Below are 14,275 nucleotides of genomic sequence, written 5' to 3' on the forward strand. Positions count from 1 at the left end.
GCTTTCCTTGCCAGGGCGGCGCTACTGATAAAACTCAGATATAATGTCAGACAGGAGGTGGTTTGGTCTGGTTTGTTCTGATTTCGTTTGGTCACAAAAAGCTTTGTGGGTAGATCATTGATCAGGGGACACTACTGTAGTCAAGGAATGGTGAGCTGCGGTAAAATTATTGGTTTACTGTTTTCCATTTAGTGCATTCTGAATAAAATGCATTATTATTGTTGTTATTGACTAGATTTTACATACCAAATAGAATAACTGCCATTAAATATTGGCTTAACAAAATAACAATCCATCATTGAAACCCAGTTAATCGAGGCACTGTGCAGGGGGCAGGGAGAAACCAAGGGGAGGTTGCCAGGGTTCACACACACACACACACACACACACACACACACACACACACACACACACACACACACACACACACACACACACACACACACACACACACACCTATGGGCAATTTCGACTTCAACTCATTTAATATGCATGTCTCTGGACTATGGGAGGAAACTGGAGTACCCTGAGGAAACCATCACAAACTCCACACAGATGGGCTGGAATTGAACCCGGGACCCTCCTGCTGTGAGGCAACAGTGCTAACCACTAAGTCATCATGCTGCCAAATAACACAATTTTAATTTAGAGGGGGAGAAAAGAAGAAAATGGTCTCATCTCAGGCTGTCTGAGCACATATTTTGAACGTGTGTGTAAGAAAATGAAGAACAAATAGATAGTAAGTAAAAATGCAATGTGAACAAATAAACAAAGCCTCCATTTTTGGCAGGCTTCTCATTTTCATATGTCATGTCTGAAGCGTAAAGCCAACCTTATCTGACTTAAAATACATGACTTGTCAGTAGCATTCGCTGGGGCATGTCTACTAGTTAACGAAGACGTTTTGAATCATGATGAATTGAACAGTTATAGAGAGAGATATATGTACGTAGCTATGTGCAGAGACACAGATCTCTCACTTTCCTTACCCCCAAACGTAGGAAATAAAAGACAGGGAGGCAGCCTGGTATTGAAAATGCACTCATAACTCCTCCACTTCCTTTATGGCTTCGCCACACAGACACGGGCCACATTTCTCAGTGAAATCACAAAGTATTATAGCAGCAACTGCCTGGTTTATGATCACTCCCCCCATGGCTTAAGGTAAAGGACATATAGGTATTGGCTGAGAAAAGGCTAAACAATCATCCATATGCATTTTTATTCCACAAAATATATCGTGCAGAGGACATTGCCAGTATGTGTGAGCTGTTGTGAGAGTACAGTATAAAACAGCTCAAGGATGTGGAAACTAAGATCCAGTACTATGAAAGACCATAGGCTGACATATTCCCATGCTCTGTAAAGTCTGGTTTATTGTGTATGAAGAGGACGCTTTTTAAAGGGTAGTCCTTTATATATAAATATACACTACCGTTCAAAAGTTTGGGATCACCCAAACAATTTTGTGTTTTCCATGAAAAGTCACACTTATTCACCACCATATGTTGTGAAATGAATAGAAAATAGAGTCAAGACATTGACAAGGTTAGAAATAATGATTTGTATTTGAAATAAGATTTTTTTTACATCAAACTTTGCTTTCGTCAAAGAATCCTCCATTTGCAGCAATTACAGCATTGCAGACCTTTGGCATTCTAGCTGTTAATTTGTTGAGGTAATCTGGAGAAATTGCACCCCACGCTTCCAGAAGCAGCTCCCACAAGTTGGATTGGTTGGATGGGCACTTCTTGCGTACCATACGGTCAAGCTGCTCCCACAACAGCTCAATGGGGTTCAGATCTGGTGACTGCGCTGGCCACTCCATTAGCGATAGAATACCAGCTGCCTGCTTCTGCTCTAAATAGTTCTTGCACAATTTGGAGGTGTGTTTAGGGTCATTGTCCTGTTGTAGGATGAAATTGGCTCCAATCAAGCGCTGTCCACTGGGTATGGCATGGCGTTGCAAAATGGAGTGATAGCCTTCCTTATTCAGAATCCCTTTTACCCTGTACAAATCTCCCACCTTACCAGCACCAAAGCAACCCCAGACCATCACATTACCTCCACCATGCTTAACAGATGGCGTCAGGCACTCTTCCAGCATCTTTTCATTTGTTCTGCGTCTCACAAACGTTCTTCTTTGTGATCCAAACACCTCAAACTTGGATTCATCCGTCCACAACACTTTTTTCCAGTCTTCCTCTGTCCAATGTCTGTGTTCTTTTGCCCATCTTAATCTTTTTCTTTTATTGGTCAGTCTCAGATATGGCTTTTTCTTTGCCACTCTGCCCTGAAGCCCAGAATCCCGCAGCCGCCTCTTCACTGTAGATGTTGACACTGGTGTTTTGCGGGTACTATTTAATGAAGATGCCAGTTGGGGACCTGTGAGGCGTCTGTTTCTCAAACTAGAGACTCTAATGTACTTATCTTCTTGCTCAGTTGTGCAACGCGGCCTCCCACTTCTTTTTCTACTCTGGTTAGAGCCTGTTTGTGCTGTCCTCTGAAGGGAGTAGTACACACCGGTGTAGGAAATCTTCAATTTCTTAGCAATTTCTCGCATGGAATAGCCTTCATTTCTAAGAACAAGAATAGACTGTCGAGTTTCAGATGAAAGTTCTCTTTTTCTGGCCATTTTGAGCGTTTAATTGACCCCACAAATGTGATGCTCCAGAAACTCAATCTGCTCAAAGGAAGGTCAGTTTTGTAGCTTCTGTAACGAGCTAAACTGTTTTCAGATGTGTGAACATGATTGCACAAGGGTTTTCTAATCATCAATTAGCTTTCTGAGCCAATGAGCAAACACATTGTACCATTAGAACACTGGAGTGATAGTTGCTTGAAATGGGCCTCTATACACCTATGTAGATATTGCACCAAAAACCAGACATTTGCAGCTAGAATAGTCATTTACCACATTAGCAATATATAGAGTGTATTTCTTTAAAGTTAAGACTAGTTTAAAGTTATCTTCATTGAAAAGTACAGTGCTTTTCCTTCAAAAATATGGACATTTCAATGTGATCCCAAACTTTTGAACGGTAGTGTATATATACGTATATTTCAACACGGATACAGGAAAAAAGATTTAATACATTGCAGTACAGGCCTGTTTCGTGCGCCGTGCGCTCATCAGCTGCTAATGTGGTTCAACAAAGAATCATACAGTTTATGTTGCCCTGCGTCACACCCCTAATTTTGGCTGGACAGCAACCAACCAGATGAGGAAACATTCAAACTATAACAACTAATGGGGTAGGTACTTATGATGCACAGCAACCAATGGAAGGGTAGGAAACATTACAACCAATGGGGTAAGGGACTGGGGCTTGATTTGAAAAGCATTTAGGGACCAGGGCACTATTGAAATGGCGTACATTAAAAATATAACAAGGTAATTTATGTGAATTGTATAGTGGGGTGGTGTTGGAGCACAGATGGAAGGACAGGCAGTTAAAATATTAAAAAATATTTTAAAAAAAAACTCTAATATATGTCATATATGTATCATCTAATGGGGGGAAGAATAATAGAGATATTTTTTCCGGTGTCTACAGCTGGTGGCCAATTTGTTTCTATTATTTAAGGTGGACATATCAGGTCTGCAAACAGAGGCGAGACGCTTGGCAACATAAACTGTATGATTCTTTGTTTAACCACATTAGCAGCTGATGAGTGCACAACACATGAAACAGGCCTGTACTGCAATGCACTAAAACTTTTTTCCTGTATCCGTGTTGATATTCCACTCCTCATTAGTTGAGCACTTATAACATCATTGACGGTTTCGGAAAAAAAAGCTATATATATATTACATTGACAGGTTGGACTCATAATCAAAGCAATCTTGCCCCCATATACCCTGACTTTTCATTAATCAATAACCCCATTTATTACATATTACCTCTGTCAACCTCGTAGCAAATTTCTGGCAATGAGAAAAGCATTGACTTCATTTCTCGCTGGTCCGTTTCGCTGACCCCCCCCCCCACCGCCCCCCCCCTTTGACATCGTCCAGTAAATTATTTTCTCCCATTAGCATTTAAATGTGAGACAAATGTCAGCTGACACAATTTAACGTCCAAATACCGTAGCAACATGCGTCTCGGCGCAGAGCCCTGCAGAACACCATGGCTGGCTGTAAAAAATGGCATTACACCCATGTGGATGCACCAGTCCGTCATGTTAGTCCAGCCTGGTCATAAAACAAGACATGCCAGAGCTCAAACATTAACGGAAGTTTGACTCGTGAGGCAATTTACAGTTCATGGTTGTTTTCCTCCAATATATAGTCTTAATGGTTATGCATTGAGAGCTTGATCAAGTATGCACGTGTGTTTTCAGTCAATACACAGATAGTCGGCCAGTGATTAACAAGGTAAGGAAGGCACTAAACAAAAATAATATTTTTGTCCTTTTTTTATTGCTCCTTTTATTGATCAACCAGTAGTGCTTCATTAAGTGCTGCTATGCTTGGGAAGCTGAATATTGTTCATTAAGGCATCCAGTATGGATGGAAAGAAGAGATTTAGTACTCATAGGCCTCTTCATTTACAATCTGATGGCCTTTACTCAATAATTTCAGAGGGATTTTCCACTGCAGATTGACCACCGAGCCATTTCAGTTCTGTTATTGGCTAGCAGGAAAACCAAGTTAAACTTTCGTTGCCTTCACTGTCTATTTCTTTTTTATTTTAGATGTTTCTATTAGGAGCCTTAGATTCTACCTTCGATACAAAACTACTGTAGTCCTAAAACGGAGACCCGGGTGCCTGAAGGATGTACACTTTTCAACTCTTCCTCCCTTGTGAAAACTCATAGAAAGACATCTGATAAGTCTACGAGAGAGCTAATTAGGTTATCTTGGAGAGAGTGGTGCCAACCAGGGAAATGCAAAGATCTGGGTTGTGAAACCAAAGGCCAAGGAGGAGACATGCTGCAGTGTTCATGGGAGAATACTCGCCCTCTATCGTTTGTGCAATGCTTCATAATGCTTGTCTAATGTATAATGCTGTACATATGTATATAAACATCTGGCAAAAATGTAAACTTCGATGTACGAGATTTAGTGTGGTCTGCAGAGGTCCATAGGTGTGGAACGATCTTGATAACGTTATAAAAATATCATTATCTGTGTCTCTTTACAAAAAGAGCTGAAGGTAGCAGTTGCTGCTAAAATATGTTAAAGCTTGCATACCCTGAACATCTGGGGACTTCTAAACTAGTTACTCTAATCTGAAATCCATTTAAATTGTACTGGTATTTCCTACATCTATCTTAATATTCTGCCCCTCATTTGTTGAGCACTTTTATCATCACCATTGACGGTTTCCAAAAAAAACAAAAACAAAAAAAAAACTGCCTATATATAGGCAGCACAGTGGCGCAGTGGTTAGTGCGGTCACCTCACAACAAGAAGGTCCTGGGTTCGAACCCCGGGGTAGTCCAACCTTGGTGGGTTATCCCGGGTCGTCCTCTGTGTGGAGTTTGTATGTTCTCCCTACGTCTGTGTGGGTTTCCTCCGGGGGCTCCAGTTTCCTCCCACAGTCCAAAGACAAGTAAGTCAGGTGAATTGGCCATACTAAATTGTCCCTAGGAATGAATGGATGCTGCCAGGCCCTGCGATGGCCTGGCAGCTTGTCCAGGGTGTCTCCCTGCCTGCCGCCCAATGACTGCTGGAATAGGCCCCAGCATCACCGCGAACCTGAGAGCAGGATAAGCAGTTAAGATAATGGATGGATGGATGGAGATATATACAGTGCTGCTCGAAAGTATGTGAACCCCTTGAGCAGTTTAGATGTTTCTGTTGTTTTACCATGATTTTCTTATTCTATCATCACCAGTTTTTATGTATGAAATGTCAGATATATGTTTATCAGTTGCATGTACTTGTTTAGTGGGACTTGTTTAAGTAGCCCAAAAACTACATGAAACATGGAATTACTGTATGTGCAAAAGTAAGTGAACCCCCAGCTGCATTGGTTAAGTCAAGCAGGTAACAGACTGTGGTGAAACACATTTGGGTGCTTAATTAATCATTTAAGCAGACCAATGAAATGAGACATCCTTGGGAAAGGGTTTGGCCTGCACTAATTAAAAGAGAGAGGAAACCAACCAAACCACTGTGGTCCCATACAAATCAACAATGCCGAGAGCAAAGGAGATATCCGAGGACATGAAGAAGAGGGTAGTGATAGCCCATCAGTCTGGGGAGGAATATAAGACCATCTCCAAAAGATTCCAGCTCCATCCATCCACTGTAAGACAAATAATTTACAAATGGACGGCCGTCAACATGACAGCAACTCTGCCTAGAAGTGGACGCCCATCAAAACTATCACCCAGAAGCACCAGAAAAATAATAAATCAGGTAAAGGCCAACCCACACATCACCTCTAGAGAGTTGCAGACCTCTCTGGTAGCATCTGGGACAAATGTGCATGCGTCTACAATCAGACAGAAATTGAATAGCCATGACATTCATGGGAGGGTTGCTAGAAGGAAGCCTCTGCTCTCAAAAAAGAACAAAGCTGCCTATTTCAACTTTGCCAGAGAGCACTTGGACAAACCAGAGACCTTCTGGAAGTCCATTCTCTGGACAGACGAGTCCAAAATAGAATTATTTGGTCACAATCAAAACCAACATGTTTGGAGAAAAGCCAACACTGCATATGAAGAAAAGAACCTCCTCCCAACAGTGAAGCATGGTGGTGGAAATGTGAAGGTCTGGGGCTGCTTTTCTGCTTCTGGACCTGGACGACTCCATATTATCCAAGGAACCATGAATTCTCCGGCATATCAACAAATTCTTGACCAGAATCTCCTGCCATCAGTCAGGGAGTTGAATCTGGGACGAAAATGGATTATGCAACAAGACAATTACCCAAAGCATTCCAGCAAAACTACAAAGGAATGGCTTCAGAGAAAGAGGATTCGTACTCTGGATAGGCCCAGTCAAAGTCCGGATCTTAAATCCAATTGAAATGTTGTGGTGAGACCTGAAGAAGTTGGCACATACCAGATGTCCCTCCAACCTCTCTCAACTGGCTGAGTTCTGCAAGGAGGAGTGGGCAAAAATCCCCATAAGCAGATGCGAGAGACTGGTTAGTGGTTACAGAAGACGTTTGGTTGAAGTAATGGCTGCAAAAGGAGGAGCCACAAGCTACTAATACAAGGGTTCACATACTTTTGCACATGTTAAATTTTCAGTTTTTGTGAAATAAACCACCTTTGTTGAATTAAATAATGAAAATATATCTCTTTTTGTGTGTGTGTCCATTATTTGGAAGGTGTGCTTTACAAATTGGGATTTGGATGTATGTGTAATAAGCTTATTTTAATGTTTTTTACAAAAACAGTGACCATGTCTGGAGGGTTCACAAACTTTCAAGCAGCACTGAATATAGGGTGGTGCAGTGGTTAGCGTGGCGCAGTGGTTAGCGCGGTCACCCCACAGCAAGAAGGTTCTGGGTTTGAACCCCAGGTTAGTCCAACCGTGGGGGTTGTCCTCTGTGTGGAGTTTGCATGTTCTCTCCATCTGCGTGGGTTTCCTTTGGGTGCTCCGGTTTCCTCCCACAGTCCAAAGACATGTAGGTCAGGTGAATCGGCCATGCTAAATTGTGTGTGTGTGTGTGTGTGTGTGTGTGAGAGATGGCCTGGCGACCTGTCCAGGGTGTCTCCCCGCCTGCCGCCCACTGACTGCTGGGTTAGGCTCCAGCATCCCCGCGACCCCGAGAACAGGATAAGCGGTTCGGATAATGGAGGGATGGATGATATTTCCACTTGCCATATGTCTCTATTTATTGTATCTTACCTATCTAATCAATGTTTGGACCAATGGAATGACTGTCTTCGGACCATTTAGTAGTCTTTGGTTAGTCTTAGGTGTTTTGTTGGTTGTAAATGCTACTGTAAAATACACACACTTCTTTAAATCTAGACAATATGTTAGTCAACATATAGTTTAAATACTATCTGCTGAGTGTCTGAGCCCCTATTCTCAAGCTTCAGATAGCTTATCAGGGTGTCCCATTTCACATATTTCCATTATGTCTTATATGACTGAATCAGAATCAGAATCAGAATCATGTTTATTGGCCACGTAGGTTTGCACATACATGGAATTTGACTGCAGTTTCATGGCTTTGTCGGTGTACTTAGCATAGAATAAGAACACTACGACACAACAATCTTCACATAATACACAAGGATTGACTTATACAGGCAAAATAAGAGGTGATAAAGTGCAATGGTGCAGAGAATATATCAGAGACGCTGAAAATAGATATTAGCAGATGTTAGTTGTACTTGTATTTTACTGATTTGTGAATAAAATGTCAAGTACAATAGTTTCTATTACCTAAATCCATGCACACTGCAATTACTCCTCCAATTGCTTGCTTGTTCAGCCTCTGCTGCTAGGTGTGTCAGCAGAGACCTGCTCCACCTCCATGTGAGAAAGATGGAGAATTTGTTCACGGTGCACCAGAAAACCGCCGGGCTCACATCATGGATCACTGGCCAACCCCTCTGTTTTGAGAAAACCAGGCTTTTGTCCTTGCCAGCCAGGTAACTGGGTGTTCATTGCAGCTTTACATTGAATGAATCTTATCCCGGCCATTGTTGGTGATACTAATGCCAGCGCAAACCAGTAAAAACAATTTAAATAATCCCACCTGTGACATGCTAAAAAAAAAGAAAAAAAAAGACTTGTCAAAGTGAACAAAATTCACAAAGTTATTATCCAAAGTATAATATAAAATATTATTCCACTACATAATTTATCAATTTAATAGATGACTGAATAACTGAAAAAAATGTCAAATGCCCTTTTTGTGTGGTTTCTCATCGATAAAGCACAAAACCAAAAACCGCAAAACCAAGCAGTTATTTAATCCTCTGATAGATCACATGCAAATCAGTCAGAAAATCAATGAAATGCTTGTTTATGAGAGCAAAGACACAAATACCTGACACTTATACCAATTTACATACAGGTAAGTATTTATGTGTGCATATATATATATATATATATATATATATATATATATATATATATATATATATATACATATAGCTACATCAATTGTACTTGTGTGCTTCTGAACTTATACCTGTATCATCTTGTATAGATAGAGGTATATTCATACTGATGCATATTACATTATACTGTAATTAATCATTAATCTGGTCTCTTGTAAAAGAGACTGAGGTCGAGGTAGCAGCACGACAGAGAAGGTTCAGCCAAAAGCTGACTTTGACAGCCATTACACGAATCGCAGATGCTTGTAAATTATGCGCGGAGTAGTCAGTAATGGCAGTAACCAAGTATTTGACCTGTCTCTACAAATGATGGTTGCAAATAGAGTATAATACTTGTCTAATATAGCTGACACACACTTCCATTGCGGTGTCACAAATAGTGTTGGTAAAACATGCACATGGTGTGCAAGGCGATCATGAGGGCTGAATCAATATTCATAATGTAACTGTCATTACATATTACCAATGCATCATACCTGCAAGAGGCTTCAGGTTTCAGTTCCAACATGAAATATTTGCCATGTGATATAAGTTAAAAGTTTAACTATGTCACATCATCGAAGTTGTTAACATGGAAGCATTGATATCTTTCTTACACCGTGCAATCATCTGTACTTTTACAGCGCTAAGCAGAGGACATCAGACAACACTTCTCTGCAAAATGGATGTGGATTTTTGGAATATTTATGGATTTTTAATGAAACATTTTTTGTGTTAAACAAAAGGTCACATTAGTGCAGTTCTGCTCATATATCATCAGCCGCAATCGTAACATAAAATGATGAATTATGTTTTAAACTGAAAATGCACTCGCTGCTCAGTGATTAATCAAGACATTCGTAAAACAAAATCCCGCAGTGCCTCCTGGTTAACATGTTGAGGAACATATTAAATTTTAATATTTAATTATAAGAAAGACGTGAAATTAAATATTTACAACTTTTAATGACTCAGGTAGTGATTTGGATTCTCATTTGTAGTGCTAATGTTGTTTCCGCAGCCGACTTTGAAAAACAAAGGTCACCTACTATAATGACATCCCTTTAACAAGTGAGCAACTGGGCAACCATAACTCGTTGGCACCACTTTGATTGCAAAATCCTGACGCAATTAGAGTTAAAGATGACTGAAGACAAAGTAGCGTGGTATTTATATGTGCATGCTAATTAGCCTGACTGATCTGATCACCATTCTTCTCTTCCTATTCAGTGATTTGGTGGTTAGCAGACTAAAATGCAGAGCAGCTAGCATATAAACTTGAACCTTGGACCTTTTTGTGCCATTATTAAGTTTTAATTGCCTGTTCAACTTAGTCAATGTTAAACCGATGTCTCCATTTGTCCTGTGTCCAAATGGCTGGGACTGGGCTCATAGCTACATCTTCTGTTCAGCATCACCACAGCTCTTACACTCTCCTCCGATGGATCTTAGCTTGAGGCTTGGGGTCAAATTATGACTTATATGGAAATATGGAAAAAAAAATATATAGCTCTAATTTGCAAATCCATGATCTTTTTTTAAACTCTGTAATAAATGCTCCTTTTCTTGTGAAATAATTAACATTTGTAGCCTCCAGGTGTTTTATTATAATTAAATAAGTAAAATTGCTTGGAAAAGGAAAAGGAAAAGGGGGTCGAGAGTCAAAAAAAAAAGAAGGTGGAAAACCACTGTTCCAGTTCATCCGGTTTCTCTCTTTATTTACCAATATTTATGATACTCTTCAGTGGCTGTTTGTCAAACACAAATGGATAGGATAATGGCAGGGTGCATGCTCTGTAACCTCAGTATTGTCCATTCCCTTGTGTTTCTCATGCATCAAAATTAGGCAGCGCAAAAACAAACTTTATCTAGCATCCCACAAATTCCAAATCAGTGATGTTTGATAATGATTTTGCGTCAGTGCAACCAGCTGAAGAGGGGGAAGGCTGAAGGAGGAGAGGTTGAAATCGATACGAACCGCACATTCTTCCCTTCCATGGCAGAGAGGGTATCTATTATGGAGAAATCATGATTTATGTCAGCAGTGGAGAGGATGTCAGGTTGAGCAAGGGATGGAGGTACGCGCCAATAATGATAAATACCTCCCATTCACATGCCCACCCAGCCCCCAACCTACTCCTCTGTGACCGGAGGAGAAGGCTTTCAGGAACTCTCTGAAACCCTCTCCTTCAGGTTGCTCTCTTGTGTGGTTCTGTTAAGTATCTGAATTGCACCACCCTCCCCTGGTCTCTTGGTCCATGCGCTCTCTTTTTTTTTTCAGCCCATCTCTTCTGCCCTAATCAGATATAGTCTCCCGTATTCCTCTGTTATGTTGCCCATCTGCTGTTGTCCATTCCATGTGATCTGTCTACGTATGTGGAGCCTGGCGTCACTTGCCCATGATGGATTCCAATGATCCACCGCTTTTAGGCACAAGGAATGAGGCAGTCACCTTTAAGCTGGGGCCGAGCAATCTGTCTCTGTCAGCCGTCCCCATACGTGCAACATGGGCCAGACAGTGAACAAGAGGGAGAGGGGGGCATGAGGAAGAGGAATAGCTAAGATAGGGGGAAGAGAGAAGATCAAATAAACCAGATGGAGATAAAAATGAGGTATCGAGGAGGAAAAGCACACGCCCTATTATCTGGCACAAACCAAATACCACCTCCTCACAAATGTGGCAGCTCTGTTTGGGAGCTGTGACCACATAGCTCACGTAACTTGTCCAATCACGAGACGAGAGACCAGCTCCCCATAGTGTGACCACGAGGGGAGATTGGAGCTATCAAATCATCACACCATTAGCCGTAGTGTAAATGGCAATTAAAAGATGATTTCACAATGAAGTGGAAATGATGGGGCTTGATTTAATGTAGAATGACGATAAGAAATGGCGAGAGACAGAATCCAGACTGTCTAATGCCAGTCCCGGTCACATGATCAGTGTAAGGACACTTGGCAGATCCCTTGAGACCGAGAAAGCAGGAGTAATAACATACAGTAGAAAGAGGTGATTGAAAATCTTAAAAAAAAATCATGACACATAAAGAGGCAAATCCTCACTTTCGTGTGTTACGCAATGTAATGTTTTTTGGTACTATTTTTTAAATTTTAATATTTTTCTAATTTTTCTAATTCATTCTTAATTATTATTATTATTTATTTATTTATTTTTCATGGTGATGCTGGTCACATGGCTCTGGTGCTGGGCTCTTCCAGTGGCATGTGGACACTGCTTGGCATCCTGCTCATCATATTCTTCATATATTTTATAATTCCATTATAATTCTGTTATCCTCTTTCAACGTTGTATTCTATAAATTGTGTAAATTGTGTACACACAACATCCATTGCATGTTGTCTGTCTTGGGAGAGATATCCCTCCTCTCTTGCTATCCCTGGGGTTTCTTCCTGTTTTTCTCCCTGTTAAAGGTTTTTAATTTTTTTTTTAGGGAATTGTTCCTTATCCGATGCGAGGGTCTAAGGACAGGACGTTGTGTTAGTGTAAAGCCTATTGAGGAAAATTTGCAATTTGTGATACTGGGCTATACAAATAAAATTGACTTGACTTGACTTACTATATACTTTTTAATGTTGTGCACCATTGACACTTAACACTAGTATTTAAGCAGTATTTAGAAATGTTATCAAATGGCTTATACTAAAGCATCATTCATAGCAGAAGTTAAGTGTGTTCTGGACATGAAAATAAACATAACATCAACCTTTTATTAGTCAATAACAACATACAGAAGCACTATCTTCTTTTTTTCCAGGGATGTTGGAAATGTAAAAAAGATATCCTGGCTATCCCTGGAAGTTGTTGGTGTTTGTACCTGAAACGGCGTAGCTGAAACGGCTCCATACATTGAGAAGGTGTTTGCAGTGGATGTGTGTTAGGATGTATTTCACTGTGAGGTGGCAGGAGGACATGAGGCGCCCAGTGTGTAATTGACAGAGACAGATAGCAGTCAGATGTGATTAGTTCTGGCTTAGTAAGCAGTCCATCAATGGCAATCCTGACAGAGGAAAACAGAGAAGTGCAAAGGCAGCACAAGGAGAAAAAAAAACAAAAACCTGGAGAGCCTGTTGAGGTGAGGAGGGAGAACTTCTAACCATTACACATAACCTCGTTCCTCTCTGACTTCTTCTGCACCCATTTATTGAACGGTAGTCATGCAGCTACAAGAATTTAACAAATGGGCTATATGTATATCATGCATACCACTGTCTTCACTGATGTTAACCTCTTTCAGTATCTGGATCCAACACTTCGGTGGGTGAACATTCGAAACAGACCAGAGAAATAGAAGAACTGTGTGGCAAATTGGGGCAGGACAAAATGCAAACGTCCAATGACCAACAGGGATGGTTAAACAGGAACTAACAACACATATCTATGTATAAATCCTATCCCTGTCATCAATAGTACTGCTCTATTTTGACAATAACATTGATTCTGCTGCAAAGACAACATTTACAGTGTAAAAGAAAAAAAGATCTCTCTAACCTTTATCAGGTAAACTGTTCCTCCTCCTCAGCTTTTAAAAGTCTGCAATATACACAAACCATGTCATTTTCATTCAGCCTATTTTGATTCAATTCACATTCAAACCATATCCCCTTACATTATGTGCTCCTATCATCAGCCTTAATTTTAACAGACTGCTGAGAGAAATGTCTAATTTCCTGTGTTCGGTCTTGGTTAATTCTTAAGCTGAAAAATCCTTTTGCTCACGAATGCAAAAGTCACATAGATATGCATTCAATGCTGGAAGAAAAAACCCAGCTCCCAAGCAGATAGTAGGTCTGCATAATAGATGACACACTCTCCTCCAGCAGATATGGCCCGAAACTGCTGAGATTTGTCCAACGGGTTCCCCTCATTAACACCAGACGTGCAAGATTTCATCCTAATGCAGACCCCTCATGTCTCAGGGGCTGGCTCACAGACACGTTTCACAAGAGCAGTCTGGCCCGTGCCTTCCACTTTCTCATCAGATATTTTCAGAGCATCTATTGATGTTTTAAGCCTCTTTCAACCCAAACCTAAATTTATGACCCTTTTGAATTCACCCCGTAGAATTGCTCCGTGCAAAAAAAGGGCCTCTTGAGGAGTTGTCTTCACGAGACCGGGCTGGGTACAGATGAGTGTGCAGGGGGCTGTTGTCCTGTGGGTATTTTTGAATTGCATCCTAGTAATCAATTTGGTTTTCTCCATATTTAATTTGTCTCACTGACCCACTGCACACCA

This window comes from Lampris incognitus, chromosome 8, assembly GCF_029633865.1.
Source record: "Lampris incognitus isolate fLamInc1 chromosome 8, fLamInc1.hap2, whole genome shotgun sequence".
NCBI classification, from domain to species: Eukaryota; Metazoa; Chordata; class Actinopteri; order Lampriformes; family Lampridae; genus Lampris; species Lampris incognitus.